Consider the following 18,673-nt stretch of genomic DNA (forward strand, 5'->3'; position numbering starts at 1 on the left):
AGGACTAAATTGGGTTATTTTCTGTGGTTCCTTGGTGCTGCCAGAATTTCTTAGAAGTTTTAGCGAGCCTTTTGCACATTCGCTATTGCACAATTGTTGGTTGAATAGTTTTTCAGAAAACCCATCTTGTGATGAGTTGACAGTATTTTTTTAACTCGGCAAGCTGATGATCATACAAATGATCCTATTTTTTTTTTTGAAAATAATCCAAAATTGAAGGAGGTTGTTCCACATAAATACTCATCAATATCTCGACTTGCATCAAACTGACGCAAAAATTGTAAAAAATGTAAATCCCATATTTTTTTAAAACACGAAAACTGTTTATTTTTTTTTAACACGAAAACTGCTTATTTTTTTTTAAGCTGCGTCCCTAAACCAGCACGTAATTATGCTTCCAAAAATAAAGTCGGTGATAGATTTTCAAGACTTTCATTTTATTTTATAGACTAGTTCATAGACAATTTTCAAAATTTTTTGTCTGTATATTATTATTTTTTTCTCAAGCAGAGGCAATAAAATTAAAAGTGGCTAGAAATCCGTATGTCTCTACTGATATGTAACGGTTTTGACAAACATTCAAGACAAGTTTTTTCATAGCTCAATACAGGTAACTTGAATGAAATTTTAAAAACAAATTTCACTAGGTTAGAGTTATCTAATTTTTTATTGACAAACTATGCCATATCATATGACCCATATGTACATTACTTGTTTGTAGACATGTTTCTTTCATTCTTTCAGAAATTTTCCTAGAAGTTTTCTTTCGAATAATGGTAAAAATATCCTCAATTTGTAATTTTGCCATAACGAATGCATCTAGGAAACCCTTTTCAGGGTTTGAAATTTCGCTTAAAATTCTGTCTGAAATTTCCGCCCATAAATCTTTTGGTGATACATCTAATTGAAGTCTGGCAAGTTATGTACACACTTATGAATTGATGTTGGCGAACACATCGCCGTTAGCGCTCACCTTCTACACAGCAACCTTGCGCCTCACACACACCACCCGCGGACGTCTGAGCGACAGGTAATGTTCAGCTGTCAACCGGTGAGTAGCAGAAAACCAAAACAACCCCAAGCGTGAACAAGTGCAGAAGCAAGTGAATTATCCCTAATCATTAGAAGTTGTTACAATATATTGAATTATCGTCTCAGTTGCTACAAATATCTGGGCTTAATACTATTAGTAACAAGGTAAACTTACATAAACTACTTAATTGAACTTAAAATTAGCTTAACATATTTCTTAGTCTACTTGTTGAATTTGACAGTCATCGAACTGAAATCTAACCTACAACTATATACAGAAGTACTTCAAGACCGGTAAGCCTACAATTTATAGAATTTCTTCCACACAAATCATAAAATTTATAATTATATATGTAGCTACCCGAACCAAACCGACTAAGACTTAGACAAGACGAACGAGATAACTACTTGAGGGACTAAACGTAAGTTACTTTATTTGATATTATGACATACTAAGGACACACAACAAAAATCACACAAATATGTACACTAGAGTGGGTCATCGTTTATATGAAAAAAAATTAAAAATTCAATGGTATCCCATCAGATCAAAGCTTTTTTGATCCCATTTCAGGACCCAAATAAGTGTGCAAAATTTGGGCAGGATTGGTTATGTCTACGTTTTGCGCATCGCGTTTGAAGTTTGTATGGGGTTTTACATGGAAAAACACACTTTTCTGCATTTCTCTCATAGCAAGCTCGAAATTTACTAAAACCATGTAACCGATGAAGTGAAAACATAGCCTAGGGTGTCCTGAAAAACTTTGTCAAAGACCGCGAAGTGATCTGCTGCTTATGAAAAAAGTTATAGCGTTGGCATTGCTTGGCGAAACAGCATGATTTTGTTGCTATTGTTATTCCTTTACATGTTAAAACATAAACACATGCATGTGGTTCGTTGGTTATAACTTTTTTCACAAGCATCGGATTGCTTTGCGGTCTTTAACGAAGTTTTTCAGAACATCCTAGGCTATCATTTTACAGTATCGGTTAAAAAGTTTCAGACAAACTTTTTCAACTTATGACATAAATGCAAAAAAGTATGTTTTCCCATACAAAATCCCATACAAATTTCAATCGCAATGCGCAAAGTGTAGACGCAACCGATCGTGCTCAAATTTTGCACAGATACTCAGGACCAGAATTGCAACCAAAAGAGCTTTGATCTGAGAAAACGGTTCCGATGACCCACGCTAATGTACACTATCAAATCTATGGATGATTAACTATTTATATGTATGTTCATAACCACTAAACAGGAAAATTATAATCTACCGTTCAACTGCATCAAATACCTGTGTTTCCATACGGTGATTATAATCACGGAAGCAACCCTTTCAGTACCCGTTGGTTTAAAAACCAACAATTGGTTTAGGATTTTCTAGACATGAATTTCTCTAGACCTTTGTCGGATTTAGTGTGAGAAAGTCCTCTCAAAAATCTTCTCTGAGGTCTTTCTCAATAAGATTCTCCTACAAGGATTCGCTTTGAAATTTCACGTGAAAACACCTTTTTTCGAGGCTCTTTCAGAAAGCCCTCAACAATTGTCACCAAAAAAGGTTTTTCTTATATTTTCTATATTTTTTATTTTTTGTAAAAATAAAGTCTTTCTTGAACTTTCAACAATGAACTCCCACTCCAGAACAATATATTCATTTGTAAGGAATATGTATCCACAAAAACTTTTTTAGAAAATATGTTAAAAGTATTGCCAGAAGTTCCAATTAACATTGTTTGTATAAAATTCTTCATGAATTACAAATATAATTTCCCCGATTTTTTTTGAGAATCTTCGTTGTTAACCTCAGAGACGAGTAGGAATCAACATTGAAAGCAAATGATATTTCTGTTTTAAAATTCAACATGGTTTTAAGTGTATATTTTTAATTGATTTATAAAGAATTGGCTAAGATTTCAATGTAAAGAGCATTTCCAGCCTAAAACACGAGATATATTGCCATTTTTGACTCGATATTCTGATATGTTATTGAATGAGATTTTTTTATGCGCTGTATATAGTAAATCATTTGCATCAACACGTAACCGTTTTTCCTCACCTAACTTCTGAAAAGGACGTATGAAAAATACCAAAATTTCTTCTTTAAAAAATTATACCTCGAAAACGATTTATTGGATTGAGAAAAAGCGCAGTAGGCGTTGCCGCGTGCAGACGTGTTTTGCTCTGCTTGTCGTGGTTTCGTTCGTGCTCGATTTTTTTTTTCTCGCGATTCCGCTGACGGTTTGTTTGGTGCTACGCCATCTGGATTGTTCTTCCGCGGGTGAGAAAGTGTCAACGATTGGTTTTGCGAAGATTTGTGAGTGATTCGGCGGGTGCTACGCCTCAAGTATTGGAAATTTCGACTCCAGTCCTTGTTTTAAGATAGAAAGTGCTAAATATTTTGATTACGAAAATGAAAGTGCGTTCTAATAAAAAAGTTTTCTCCGCCACCCTTTTTTTCGCGATTCTGGTCGTGGAGTGACAGCCGGTACTACGTGTTCCGGAGAGTTCAGTAGTTTCGTGACGTAGGGGACCGGGAAAAGTCAAAAGTGCCGAAACTCGTTGTTGTTCTCGCGTTTTGTCATGTGCCGCTACCGCTACCAATTGTCCGGCAGACGCAGATTGGAAATTTAGAATCACGGGGATCATCAAGAGAAACTTTGGACCGCACAAGCTAAATGGGTGAGAACTTTCCAATATTCACCATATTCCATTCAGTATCATTATTTACATATTCTTATATTTCTCAATCATATTTAACACATATTTGGAGCGTTTGGTACGGTATGTCCACGCATCCTTCCTCCCCTGCAGATTCCAGAATTGCTTCGACGGGAAACAATCGTTTAAACTCGAGACAATTCGAAGAATCATCTTTGCGGCAAATACAACGCAGTAGGCCTGGCCGCTTTGACGCTTGCACTATATCATTGATATGCTGCAAGCCTCAATATTGACAAGAAAAGTAATTGGGTCTAATCTAACCTGATTACTTTCCAGGATGCTTTCTCGTACTGGCTGCGTTTGTATTAGATTAGATTAGAGATTAGATTAGAAAACGATTTATTGGATTGAAATGATGTCTTCGAAGATGTTTGAGGATACTTGAAGGGCTTTTCGGAAAAAATACACTGAGAGTATTTTTTATCGTGGATCTATGTTAAATGTCATGTAATTTTAACTTTCCAAAAACCTTATCATTCGTTATTTTTAATTATTTTTCTCAAAAAATGCCAATTAGCCCAGAATGCTTCCAACTTTTTTTTGCGAATTATTATTTTGTATAGATTTTCAAAGCAAACAAAAGCAAACATTGTTTGTTTTTAATCAAAAATAGATTCTACGTACAGTTTTCAATGAAAAGACAATACCTTTTTTCCCCTACATTTCACCATACTTAGGTTACAGCAAATTAAAAAAAATAATAAGAAACATTTATGAACCTAGTGAAGGTTTGTGAAGTTTTTATTGTACTGTTTTATAGTTTTTATCAGAGAACGATTTTATCTTAGATATGTGAATTTTCAAACAATCTCGAACGACATTTAACACGGTCCATTTTATTCTTATTTTTTTATTTTTCGAATTTGGTTTAACTTAAGTATAGTTAGGTGTGGGTTGATATAAAAATCTCAAAAATTGGCTTCCTTTTTCTCGTTAAAAAACGATGAAAAATAAAAGTTCAAGAAAAACTTGTTATGTAGAAATATTTGATCATCCTGGGCTGCCGTGTGCACCATAGTTATCTCCCATGTTCTACGGAAATCCCTAATAACATGGAACAATTATGCTGCATACGGCAGAGGGCTACTTGGCCAGTTTGGAGGCTAAAATTTTGCTTTCTACAGAAAAATAATAAAAATTTAAATTATGTATATGACATCTAACACAGATTCGCGATGAATCTTACTCTCAATGTATTTTTTTCAAAAAGTCCCTCGAATATACTGAAACATCTCCAAATAAATTTTTAAATACAACAAACCGTTTTCGAGATATATTTTTTGAAATAAAAAATATGTATTTTTCATATGCCCTTTTCTCTAGTTTAGAATTAGCATAAGTTAAAATACACAACAATAAAAACTAAAAAAAAAATATGCCCTTTTCAAATGCTAGATGAAGAATATTGCAAAACAAATACATATGTAACACGAAAACCAATTTTAGATAAAAGCTTATACATGAGCAATATTTCATTTGAATTGAAATAAGCCTCATCTGCACCATTCGTTCATAGTGCTGGAAGTGCCCTAAAGTGTAAATATATATTACCACATTAGGACATAAAAAAGTGAACGTTAACCTCTCAAATATATATTTTTGGAATGCCCGATTCGCAACCACCCTAAGCGAGCAATCTGGAAGCCATTGCACCACATTCCGAAATGAGATTTTCATGGTGCAAGAGTTTTAGCAAAATTAAAATGACCTGGTTGGTCTCATTTGGTGCAACGTACCAACCTGCTCTCCAGCTGCGTCCCACGACCACCTCTGAAGACCAGGGAAAACCACAAACTCCCAGCCGTCCCGTCGGCGAGCTCAGGGATAGAAGACCCGAATCTAATTGAACTAGGAATCTTAAACGTTTTAATTTCTTAATTATCCTCATTTGCTTTCACTGCTCCACACTGAGCTGCCCTGCCCTGCCATTCGACGACGATGAAGGTTCAACAGCTGCATTGTTTGCTGCTACTCCCACAGCCAACGTTCCCTAATTGCCCATAATGCTATCTTCACCCTTCATCTCGCCGTATACGTACGGTGCGGCAGCGAACTTGGGGAACGAGTATTGCTGGGAAGCAACATTTCGTCATTTTTTTCACAACCGCCACCACCGCACAGCACTGCTACCTACTGCACAGCTGCTTTCAGATGAGACATAAATTGAGCCATCAATCAGAACCACGTCTCTTCTTCGGTCGGAGGAGTTTTTCCCCGAAGAAGGAAATGAGTTTCCATCATTTCACCCGAATAGCACCGACAGCCAGACACCTTTTTCGCCGTTCGTGACACATCCAAAAATGACAAAGTCACGACTTTGTGCGCGCGAGTTGGAGCTGTCGAATTGGATTTTGAATATGGAATGCACCTCCGCTGAGCGGTTCATTGATGCGGCATTTGGACGATGATAACAACCTTCCAGAGTCTGCTCCCGTAATAATGCATATGCGAGCTACCAAGCTTAGTTGATGCAAAAGAAAATTAACATCATCAACGATGGTGGTGTGGTTTCGTCTGCAGTTAACACGATCGAGCGATGCTGCTGATTATAGTAGTAGGTACCTACCTATGCTCGTTGATGCTTGCTTACAGAAAGTAGCAATTTTCTTATCTTCATCCATCAATTTGCGTGTGTGGGGACAGCGACGACATCATGCGACAATGTGCTGAAGTCAGGAGCTTGATGTGAAATTAAGTAATTTCCAGAAGAGTATTTAGGTATAAAATATTCTTTCATGGATGGAATAAGTGCTGCAACATACACATTGATTGTTTTGGGATATGTTTGCTTTCATAATTCTTATAAAGTTTTTCTACCTAGGGTCTGTCCATAAACTACGTAGACTCCTGCCGATTAATTTTTGGAAAACCCTGCGGTTCCTTCTATTTTTTTTTTAAATTTCATAGTCAGCTTTCATGGTAAATTAACTGAAAAATTTTCCACGATTCTTTCGCAATATTCTTTTGAAATCCCTGCGGCAGTTTCTTTTGAAAATTTATCATAAATTGTTTCGGAATTTCAGAAATTTCGAATTGGAGCTGCCGAAGGAATTTTTGAATAGATTTATTCCAGAAAGGATTCACAAAGGAATAGCGAAGAAATCTGAAAATAGAATTGCTATGTCAATTTCCAAAGGAATAGTCCATTTTACGAGGCGATTTTCCATCACTCGATATTGATGGGGCCATCCACTGATGGAGGTTTGACAATAGGAACTGTCACAGAAAAAAATCCGATAGGAATAAAAAAAAAACTTTCTGATAAATTACTAATGGAATTGCCGAGGTCGGTTCCATGGAAGATACCGAAGAAATTTTCAAAGTTATTGCTGAAGGTTAAGCTATGCAAGTTGCCTAAAGCAAAAGCCGAAAAAAATCAATAGAAATTTCCACAAGCATTCACAAAGAAATTTCTGAAGGACCTCCTGAAGAACATGCTGAAATAATTCCAAAAGAATTGCTTGGGGAATTTGAAAGTCATTTCCGAACGGTTTTTAAAAAACAATGCCAGAGAAATTCGTGAGCGAATTGCTGGACGACTCCTCAATAGGAATAACTAAAGGAATTTTTGAAATAATTTTGAAAGGAATTAGCTAATGAATTTTCAAAGCTTTTTTCAAAGGTATTGCCAGAAGAATCCTGAAAGAATTGTCAAATAATTTTACGAAGAAATACCCGAAAAAAAAATTTCTTGAGACATTGTTCTCAGGAATTGTCGATGACATTCCCAAAGAATGTTTCGAAGCAAGTTCGAAAGGAATTTCCGAGAAAATTCTCAATAAAACTACCGCAGAACTTTCCAAAAGCATCACTGGAGTATTCACGTTTCAATCATCTGAAAAATTCATAAGAATTGCAGAAGGAATTAACAAAAGAATTTTGACGGAAAGGAATTACCGGAAGATTCTTAAAAAAAATACCGACAGAGTTCCGACTGTAGAAATTTCCAAAGCATTTTTAGATAATATTACTGAAAAAATTGCTTGAGTAATTCCAAAGGAATTGCCAAAACAAAACTCTATCATATTTGCAATCCAAAAGCATTGAATTAATCACTAAAAGCATCACGGAGGGAATTAATTAAAAAATATGAGAAATTCCCAAAATTAGTGGCAAAATACTTCCGAAACAACTTCCAAAAGGTTTGTTGATGAAATTTCTAATTCCAAGTGTGCTGCTGTAGGATTTGTCCAAGCAGTTTCCAAATGAATTGCCAAAGAAGATTTTGAAGATTCTTCGTAGAAATTTTTAAAGAAACTTTCGAATGGAATCCAATGCCAAAACCAAAAGAATTCCAGGAAATGACAAAACCGTTGCTACTGAAGGAACTTTCAAAGATATTTTTGGAGGAATTTCCAAATATTTTTTTTCACGAATTGCAAAAAAAAATCAAAGAAATTGTCGAGAAAATTAAAAAAAAAATAACAGGAAAAACTTGCTTAGGTAATTCCAAAGAAGTTGCAATAACTAATTTCTAACAAATTTGAGAAGAAATTTCCTAAAGTATTTCCAAAATAATTACTGAAGGCGAGGGAATTTTCAAAAAGATTGTTGGAGGGAATTCCAAAAATAAAATAGCTAAAATAATCGCAAAGAACAACTTCCAAAAGAACTGCTGCAATAATAAAAAAACTTGAGAAATGCCCAAATTAAGTGGCAAAACACTTCCTTAACAACTTCTGAATTGTTCTCTAATGAAATTGCTAATAAAATGTCAAGTTTACTCCTAGATTAGTTTCCAAAAAAAAAAAATTAAAGATTGTTTGAAGAAATTTCCAAAACAAATTTCGAAGGGGATTCAAAGTAAATGTCAAAGAAATTCCCAAAGTCATTGTCACCTAAATTTCCAATTGCGTTATCAAAAATATTTTAAAAAGAAATTGCTGGAGGAATTCCCAAATACATTGTCTAAAAAAATGCAGAAACAAACCGTAAGAAATGCTTAGAAAATTTTCAAAGGAATTACAGAAAAACGTGAATATCCAAAAAAATGCCCAAAACATTTTTTAGCGCTTGGCATGACGGTTATAGATTTCGATTCGGTGTTTACATAACTCTTCTATTACACTATTTCTATGGACATTTCTAGAATTTTAAAATTAACCTTTATGGCCATTGTAGTGAAAATTATCTCCCTTGTAGATAGATAATAAACAATCTTAAAGAGATTTCCTCAAGAATTTTTCGAAGAATACATTTAAAAAACCATTCACGGATTATGCAAAAAATGTTTAGTAATTCCTTCAAGAATCCTTCAGGTGATTCCTTCCATGTAATCCTCAATAAATTCTGCCAGGGATCCTTTCTGAAATTTTCTTGAGAATTCCTTTCAAAATTTTTCAAAAGATTTCTACATAAAGTCAATAAAATCATTTATGAATTTCTCTGAAGCTCTCTAAAGATTCATCCAGAAATTAAGTACTAAAAATTTAAGTACACTTTTAGAAATCCTCTCATGGATTTCTCCCGAAGTTGTTCCATGGATCCTTTTGGAAAATCCTCCAAAGATTTTTTTTATTTCAAAAATCTCTTTTGAGATTCTTTCTGAAAATTTGTTCCGCGTTTTTTTTTTAAATCTAAAGATCTTTTTTTTTGAAATTTCGCAAAGGATTTTTTTCCTCCTTTAAAAGTTTGTTTCAACATTTTTTTTCGGAGATTCCTCAAGACAATCTTTCAGAGATTCCAATTAACCTTCTTTGGCAATTATATTTATGAATCCCCGGAAGATTGTCTTGAGGAATCACCGAAAGAATTAAAAAAAAAAACTTTGAAGGAAAGAAAGACTTTCAGAAGTTTCGATTTTCCTAGACCTGATGGATACTTTTTCTGAAAGCATCTCAGAAGAGATTTCTGAAATAATTTATAGACCAATTTCTTGGAAGCAAGAAACCCAGAAATTTATTAAGAAAATCTTTATTCAACTTCATCTAACGTTGCACTAACTCCAGTGATTTATTGATTTCTGCAGAAAACTTTGGCGAAATTGTTTTATGAATCTCTGGAAGATCATCTTATGGAATCCCAGAAACATTTTTAAAAGAAACTTTTTGTAGAAAGAAAGAAAACTTTTGCGAAATTCTTCCAAGGTTTCGTTCAGAAATTTCTCCAGAGACTTTTTTAGAAAATCTTCTTTGAACTTCTTCCAAATTAAACTATGGAACTATGGAATCTTCAGAACTTACTCCACGGATTCATTCATATAATCTCTTAAGGATTCTTTCAAAAACTCTTCCAGGAAATCTTTAAGAAATTTTAAGATATGTCCTTAAGAATTTATTCAAGAATATCATCAAGAATTTGTTTAGAAAATTCCTCCAGACACTTCTGCAGGGATTACTGCAGAAATTATTCTTGGTTGTTCTTTAGTAAATCCTTATGAAGGAATCATAAGTATCTTCAGGGGTTCCTTCATAATTTTTGCCAGGGACCGGGAAATTTTAAATGTCCTTCTTTTGAGATTATCAACCTTAGTCTGGTCCATCTCCGTATTCAAACATTCTTTCAAAAAGATTTTTATCGGAAATTTTTTCAGCCAGTGATTTTAGTTTCCAAAAAACATTCCAGTGGTTCCTTCAGGAATTCGTACAGGTATCTCTTCACAAACTCCTTCTGAGATTTCCTCGGGAATTTCATTGGAAATATTCACAGAAATATCTCCATGAATTACTTCATCCAGAAAACCCAGCAAGAGCTTCTCCAGGGATTCATGCATTTCTTTCAGTGATAATAGCAAGAAGTCCTCCAAAAAGTGCGGCAGATATTCATTAAGAGATTCTTCCCGGAGCTTCAGTAGTAGTCCTACGTATATTTCACCTGAAATTCCTCCAGAATTGCCTCTAATGACACCTCTAGGATTTCTTCCATGGATTTGGAAATTTCTCTCAAAATATTTCCTAAAAAATTCACGATTTCATCTAGAGATTTTTCGAATTCCTCCAGGTTAAAACAAAAATCTTCAAGTGTTCTGTTGACGGATTTCTCTTGGAGCTCTTCAAAAGTTTCTCAATAAATTATCTTGGAGTTCCACCAAGTGTTTCCCAAAAAGTTTTGTTTGATGTTCCTCCTGGAATATCCTGCAATTGCTCTAAGGATCTCCCTCTATTCCTTCAAAAATACCCTCAGGGATTTTTACAGGAATCAGTGTAGGAATTCAAAAAATGCTTCAGAGATTCTTTCAGTAGTTCATTTATGGATTCCTTGTGCAATTGCTTCAGGATGTTTTTCATGACTATCTCCAGGGACTCTTTCAGTATTTCAAGCCTTTCTTTAGGAATTCTAATGAAGGATTTTTTTCTAAACTTCTTCTATGGATTTTTTTTCCATGAAATTCTCCTTCAACCATCCTTGTGGCATTTTTGGCCCAAGCCGTGCACTACAGCAGTGAGCTGTTCCCCAATGGAATCTCTCAGGAATTTCTGAAGGAATCCTTGAAAGAACTCCACACAGGTATGTATGTGGAGACTTTTAAAACAAATCTTTGAAAAATTTCTGCTACGATTCTTGGACTAAAATTCCTGAAGCAATTTTTGAAGCAACCTCTGCAAAAAATCGTGGAAAATTTCATGGAGAAATACATGAAGGAATTCCCTGATTTATCTCTGAAGGAATTCTTTAAAGAGTATAGTGAGAAATTTTTGATGAAATTCAGGAAATATTTCCAAGGAAAAACTCTTGGTGGAATTCTGCAGTAATTTCCGACTGTGTTCTAACGAACACCCTTGAAGAGTTTCTGGAGGAATCTCTGGTATTTTTTTTTAAGCTTTTCCTGAGAAAATCCTGTAGATACCTCAGGAGAGATACTTCATAGAATCTCGTGTACCAAGGGACTCTGTCAGTATTTAAAGATTTTACATAGGAATTCCAGTCAAGGATTTCTTCAAAATTTCTTCCATGATTTTTTTGTCCATAAAGTTCACCGTTTTAAAATACTGCGGAAATTTCTCAAGGGATTCCTACAAAAGTTTCATAAAGGTGTTTTTTGAAAATATTCCTGCGATTCCGCCAAAAATATCCCCTAAATATTTCCAGAGATATGGATATGGAATCCCTCAGGGATTTTCTAAAAGAATCCATAAAAGAACTCCAGAAGATACCAATGTAGATTTTTAGAGAATTTTCTGGAATTATTCCTGGACTTAAATTCCTGAAGCCATTCCTGAAGTAATCTCTGCAGGATGCAGGGTTAGTTCTTGAAGAAATACTTGAAGGAATTCCATGAGACTCTGAAGGAATTCCTGAAAGAGTTTAATGAAAAACTTTTAAAGAAACTCTGAAAATATTCCCAAGGACAAGCTCTTGGAAGAATTTATGTAGTAGTTTTCGAGGAAATCCTTGAAATTTCTGTTGAAACTTCTAAAGCAAATTCTGAAAGAATTCCTGTAGAAACCTCAGAATAGATGCTTCGTAGACTCTCTTGTATCCAGGAACTCTTTCAGTATTTTAATACTTTCATTAGGAATTCCTGCAAAGGATTTCTTAAAAAGTTCGTTTTGGATTTTTTTCATAAAAATCTCCTTTTGAATATCCTGCTAAAATTATTCCAGGAGTACCTAGAGAAATTCTTCAAATTCCTGCAGAAGTTTCTATAAAGGTTCTTTTTAAAATAGTTGCTGCGATTTCATCAGAAATATCTCATGGGAAAGATATATCCAGAGTTTTATTTTCAGTAGTTCCTCCAGAAATTTCACAAAAATATTGAAGGTCTTGTGAATAGCTCACGGAATCCCTGAAATCCCTGAAAGAACTCCAGAAGATACTAATGTATATGGCATTAACATTTGATTAGTTACACGTCAACGTGTAATCAGCTTTTACAGCAAAAAACTGGCAGCACTGTTGTCTGTAGACACCTTTCAATAAACAAGCCTTCAGAGGCTCTCTTTTAATATGTGCAATCGAACTAAATGAGCGTGCTTTATTTCACTCCGCGTATTACGAAGAAAACCCACGTTGAGAGTAACCCCTTTTTCAGTTGTTCCTGTTATTTGGTTCGTGAAAGCTATTGGTCGGTTTGGATTCTCCGGTAGTCGAACTAATAGGATACTTTAGCGGATTAAATATGTACACTCCCGATCAAAAGTTTGGGGTCACCCCCTCAAAAACATGTAATTTTTTTAGGCCCATATCTCCACCAATTTGCGTCCGATTTCAAAATCCTAGGTCTCATTCGAAAGATTATAAGTCAAAGTAACTTTGAACATGATTTATGTGAAAGTTTTTAAAAAATTTTTGTTTGTAAAGTTGACCCAAAGTTGCCAAATTTTCTAAAAAATGAATATAAACTTAAGGCAGTGTCGCTGGAAATTGTTTCGACCAAATTTTAAGATGAGAGCGGCAATATAACCTTTTTTTCTATTACCTTTTAACTGTTTTTTACCGAACTTGGCTAAAAAATCTAGATAAAAAGTTATTTAAGTAACTTAACCCTTGATGTCATCGACCAAAAGTTTGGGGTCACCCCTCAATATGATGTATCGGCCAAAAGTTTGGGGTCACTGTCGTAAAACATGTATAACTGATTTGGTGATATCTTCGTCATCTATAGTTCAATTTTAGTTCTTTTTGGCTCAATTCAAAGGTAATTAACTAAATATACGTTAGATGTCTTTAATTTAACGTATTCAACAATTTTTATGCATAAAAATGTTTTGTAAAGTAAACACATTTCAACGAATTTCAAAAATTGAGGCTATTTTACGTTAAGTTTTAGTATGTAAATTTTAACAAATATGTGTGGTTCAATGGCTTTACAGTAAGTACGATTCATTACGTTTCAAATAAGCCAAGAAGAATTAAAATTGAATGAAAGATGACAAAGATATCAACAAATCACTTTTCCATGTTTTACGATTACCCCAAACTTTTGGCCGATACATTATTTTGAGGGGTGATCCCAAACTTTTGGTCGATGACATCAAGGGTTAAGTTACCTAATAACTTTTTTCTAGATTTTTTAGGTTAAAATGAGTTGAAAGCCAATAGAAAATAGGTTATATTGCTGCTTTCATCTTAAAATTTTGTCGAAACAATTTCCAGCGACACTGCCGTAGGTATATATTCATTTTTTAGAAAATGTGGCAACTTTGGATTAAGTTTACATGCAAATATTTTTGAAAAACTTTCACCAAATTCATGTTTAAAGTTACTTTGACATATTATCTTTCCAATGAGACCTAGGATTTTGAAATCGGACGCAAATTGGCGGAGATATGGGCCTAAAACAATGACATGTTTTTGAGGGGGCGACTCCAAACTTTTGATCGGGAGTGTAGATACCTATGGAGATTCTTAAAAAAAAATCTTGAAAAATTTCGAAAATTCCTGATGAAATTTTTAAAGAAAATTTGAGAAATTCATGGAATAATCCTTGGAGAAATACCTGTACAAATTCCCTGAGATATCTCTGAATGAATTCCTAAAAGAAATTCATGGGAATCTTCTGAAGTAATACTGAAAATATTACTAAGGGAAAAGTCCTGGAGATATTTCTGAAGAAATGTCTGAAGTAGTTTCTGAGGAAACCTATGAAGAGATTTCTAACAGATACCCCTGAAGAGTTCCTGGAGGAATCCCTAGTGAAATTTCTAAGGCAATCCCTGAAAGCACTCCAGGAAATACCTCAGGAGAAATGCTTCCAAGAATTTCTTGTATCCTCTCTAGGTACTCCTAGAATTATTTCTTCAAAGTATTCTTGAGAAATGCCAAGGAATAATACCCTGGAAAAACTCCTGAAGGTTCTTACCGGTGATGCCTGAAGGAACTCATGAAGTTCTGAATAAATCCTTATTTTAATTTATGAAGCAGTCTTTGAAGTAATAATACCTGAAAGAACTTCTAGAATGAATAATCTTTTGAGAATTTTCTTGAGGATTTTTTGGAGAAATGCCAAAGAATAGTTCGTAGAGGAGTTTCAGAAGAATAATAATATAACTATCTATGGTACCCCAAGAGAATATATGGAAGAATAGCAGGAATATAACCTGAAGAAACATCGAAAAAAATAAGAAAAATCACACATCCATCTGAAACATTTAAAAAATGGAAAAGCAAACACATTAACAACTAATTTAGAGATACCCACAACGTCATCTTTATTTTCCACTTTATTGCAGTTTTTTTCTCCCATTCTCCCTCTCTAATTGAGTCATGAAATATGAATATGACATTTCCTCCTCAGATGCACTTTTCTCATTTCAACCCATCAACCCATCCAGCAGAGAGGAAAAAAAGTGACTCCAAGAAGTCTGTTTTCCTTTTCCACTTGTCAAGAAAACTTTTCGTCCCATTTTTGCTTCTTCATTGCTTGACAAAAGAAACTAACTTGAACGCACACAATATAGAGCAACTTGAAGACATTGCTCATCTTTTCTCATTTTTTTTTTCTGTTCCTTCTGCCATCCAACTTTCATCTGCCACTAATTTTGTTTCAACCACTCTTAGAGCAAGACTTTGCTCTAAGTTCTCCTCCGCAGCAGCATCAGCGGTAGATTGCCTCCTCCAAGAACTCAGGAAAAGCGAAGACAATCGGAACTGAGATAATATTCCTCGTCACGAAGCTGTCAGTCACATACCCACCAAGTGGAGTGTGGCAACGAACGAACGGCGGGAACAGAGTTCGTAACCAACTTGGTTTTAACGGTGGTGGAGCTGCAACGTAGCGTGGGCGTGATGATGGAACGTGGAGATATGAGTTGCATCCTCCTTGGTTGTCGTCACCGTCGTCAATGCACCGCCACTACCGTGTCGTCGGTCGTGACTTGTTATCTCCATCTAATTTTGAACAAGCGCAACCAAAGCCACTTTGCGCGCGACGCCCTACTGCTGCTGTTGCTGGGTGAGAGGAGGTCGTAATCCGGAAAATTGCTTAAGATGACGCCCGTCCAACCGATAATAAAGGGCAAACTTTGAGAAGCAGGGTGTTGATTAAAAATCAACATCGCGTTCTTTGCTTGTGGAGAGCGATTTTAAGAGGTGAACGTCTTGAAGATGGGATTGAATAGATTCTTTTGGTCTATTGTTACTCAGTTTTTTTTCGTACACATGTGTGAATCTTAAAAACTGATATGCCTTCCTCCTTCCTGGCGTATGGTATATGTTCAATCGTGTGGCTGGTACGAAACTGATATGAAATGAAACTTAAAGATCTACTTTTGGTTATTTGTTAAATTTATTTTGACATTTGTCCTAAAAATCATGGTATCTCAAAATAGACACCAAATATATTAGTACCTAATACAGATATGTCAATCAAAAATTCTTTTATGACTGCAAAGAAAATATGAACGATACTCTCACAAACCAACTCGGTAACGAAATAAGGACTTTGATTGGAAACTTGGTACGTGTAACGTCGCGAGGGTGAAATGATTATGGACGAGTGAGCCTTTTGGCCTCCAGAAATAGGTCTGAGAGTTTCTTCATGAATTACTTCAGAAGTTCTTCCAGGAATTCCTACAGGTGTTTCTTTGGGAACCAGTCTAGGAGTTTTCTCAGAAATTTTTCTAGGAGATCCCGGCAATTTGTTCAAGAATCCCTTCTGAAATTCCATCGGGGATTATTCTTAGAATTACTTCGGGATGTTTCAAGAACATTTTTCAGAGATTCTTTCAGGAGTTCTTTCAAGGATTGCTCCAGAAGTCCCTTCGGTGATCTCTCCAGGAGTTCGCTCAGAGATCTCCCTGAAAGCACCAGGATTCAGGCATGCCTCCATGTGTTCAATAAGAATCCCTTCAGATGTTCCCTAAGTTATTTCAAGAAGGGCTCGTCGAGCTATCCTTCCAGAAGTCCCTTTAAAGATTTTATCAGAACGATTCATAAATGCCACCTGGATATCCATCAAGAATCCCGTGTAAAGCTTCTTCAGGAATTCCTGCAGGAGGTTTTTAGAAATTAGTCTAGGAGTTTTTGCAGGGATTCCTTCTGAAGTACCATTAGAAATTCCTACAGGAGTTCTTTCCAGAAGTTCCATCAGAGATTCCTCCGTGAATTCTTGCAGATGATTCTTCACAGATTCCTCCTAAATTTCTTCAGGGATTTCTACAGAAGTTCTCTCAGAAATCTCTACAGAGGTTCCTTCAGAGATTTTTTTATGTAGATTCAAGGATACCTCCAGGAGAGTTCAGGGATTACCCCAGAAGTTTATTCAGGGATTTCTATATAAGAGTTCCTTCCAAGATTCCTTCAGAATATCTGTAGGGGATTGCTCGAGAAGTTCCTTTAGGAATTCTTCCAGAAGTTCTTCCAAGGATCGCTTCTGGGGTTCATTCAGATTGTAGATCGGGATTGAGATTTTTCCAGAAAGACTCACGGATGCCTCCAGGAGTTACATCAGAGATTTCTCCAGAAGCTCATTCACTAGGAACTCTTATAGGAGTTCCTTCAGGGAATCTTGTAGGAGTTCCTTCAATAATTGCCGTAGGTTCTAATCAGGCAAATCTTCAGAATATTCTTGAGGGATCTTTCATGCAGTTTCTACAAGTTTTCCTCAAGGATTTCCTTCTGGAATTCTTCCAGGAATTCTTTAGATAATACCTCCTGCAAACCCTTCCTTCTACCCGGAAAGATCCGCTGAAAATCCTTCGAGGATTCCGCCTGGTAATTATTTGAATATTCCTACCCTGCAGGGATTTCTCCTGCAATTTTTTTGGGGATTTCTCCTGGACTTCCTTCAGGGGTTGCACTGGACTTCCTTCGAGGATTCCTTCTGGCTTTTTTTCTGTTTTTTTTTTCGGGGATTGCTCTTGGAATTTCTTCGGAGATTCTTCCTAGATTTCTTTCGGGGTTTCCTCCTAGATTTCCTTCGAGGATTCCTCCTGAAATTCTTTCGGGGATCCCTCCTAGTATTCCGTCGAGTTTTTTTTGCTAATTGCTCTTAGAATTCCTTCGGAGATTCCACCTGGATTCCTCATGGAATTCCTCCAGGGAATTCTCCTGCACTTCATTTGGGGATTCCTCTCGGACTTCCTTCGAGAACTCCTCCTAGATTTCATTCCGAAATGTCTCCTGGAAATCCTTTGAGGATTCCTTCCGGAATTCCTTCGGGTATTCCTCCTGGACATCCTTCATGGATTCCTCCTGAAATTCTTTCGGGGTTTTCTCCTAATATTCTAACGTGGAGTTCTCCTGAAATTTCTTCGGGGTTTCCTCCTGGAATTTCTTTGATGATTTCAGTTAGAATTCCATCGGAGATACCTCCTGGATTTGCTTCAGGAATTCCTTCAGGAGTCCTTCTGGAATTCCTGTGGGGTTTTCTTCTGGAATTGCTTCAGCGATTTCTCCTAGAATTACTTCGGGGATTTCTCCTGGAATTCGTTTGGTAATTTTTCTTTAAATTCCTTCGGGAATTCCTCCTCGAATTCCTTCGGAGATTTTTGCTGGATTCCCTATGAAGATTCCTCTTGTAAATCCTTCGAGTGTTCCGCTTGGAAATCCTTCGAAGATCGCTCCTTCAAGGGTTCCCCCTGGGATTTCTGCAGGGATTTCTCCTGTTATTTCTTCGAAGATTTCTCTTGGGATTCCTTCAGGCATTCTTCCAGGAATTCCATCTGGTATTCCTGCTGGACTTCCTTCAGGGATTTCTTTAGGGATTCCTCCTGGAATTAATTCAAAGATTCCCCCTTAAATTCCTTCTAGAGTTTCTTCATGGATTTCTCCGGGAATTCTTTTGGATATTCCTCCTGGAATTCCTCTTCGAATTTCTTCGGAGATTTCTCCTGGAATTCTTTCGAGTTTGCCTCTTGGAATTCCTACAAGAACTCCTCCTAGAATTATTTCAGGGGTTTCTCATGGAATTCCTTCGATGATTGCTGAGAGGATTCCTCCTGGATATTTTTCGATGGTTCCTCCTAGAAATGCTTTGAGGATTTCCTCGAATTCCTTTAAAAAAACTGGAATTTCTTCGGGGATTCTTCCTGGACTTCC

General features: G+C 35.9%; 1 protein-coding gene across 1 annotated transcript in view; it reads right to left on the minus strand.

Moving 5' to 3' along the window:
- The window catches only part of LOC109398676 (netrin receptor unc-5), a 611,474-nt gene that overhangs the window by 91,804 nt on the left and 500,997 nt on the right, over positions 1-18,673 (minus strand). The window lies entirely within an intron of this gene.

Source organism: Aedes albopictus, chromosome 2, assembly GCF_035046485.1.
Source record: "Aedes albopictus strain Foshan chromosome 2, AalbF5, whole genome shotgun sequence".
NCBI classification, from domain to species: Eukaryota; Metazoa; Arthropoda; class Insecta; order Diptera; family Culicidae; genus Aedes; species Aedes albopictus.